General features: G+C 69.3%; 1 protein-coding gene across 1 annotated transcript in view; it reads left to right on the top strand.

Annotated features, from left to right (window-relative positions):
* The first annotated feature begins 46 nt into the window (after window positions 1-46).
* Window positions 47-300, top strand: part of KCNK4 (potassium two pore domain channel subfamily K member 4) — a 5,701-nt gene continuing 5,447 nt past the window's right edge. The window contains exon 1 of the mRNA XM_015568987.1: window positions 47-157. The gene's annotated coding sequence lies outside the window, so the exon portion shown is untranslated. The remainder of the gene's footprint in view (window positions 158-300) is intronic.

The following is a 300-nucleotide window of genomic DNA, read 5'->3' as shown; positions in this document are numbered from 1 at the left end:
GAGCTCCCACCCCCACCCGCACCCCCACCCTCCGGCGTTTCCCTGCTCCCCTGCCTCTTCCGCTCTCCTCCCTCCTCTTCCCTTCCGGGTGCCCCCTTCTCTTCTCGCACCGGAGGCCCCGGACAGGGCTGAGGGCCCCGAGGGCCGGGCAGTGGAGGTAAGGGGGGAACGGACTGTGTGGGGGGGAACCTGGGTGTGTCCTGGTACCAAGTGTCCGTCCAGCCACAGGGATGCAGGGAGAGGTCCTCTGAGGGCAGGAGAGCTGGAGGCTCCAAGGACCCGTGGGTGTGTAGGGGCTGG

This window comes from Myotis davidii, unplaced genomic scaffold (genome assembly GCF_000327345.1).
Source record: "Myotis davidii unplaced genomic scaffold, ASM32734v1 scaffold425, whole genome shotgun sequence".
Lineage (NCBI taxonomy): Eukaryota > Metazoa > Chordata > Mammalia > Chiroptera > Vespertilionidae > Myotis > Myotis davidii.
The sequence above is the reverse complement of the archived record's forward strand: the minus strand, read 5'-3'. Positions and strand labels throughout refer to the sequence as shown.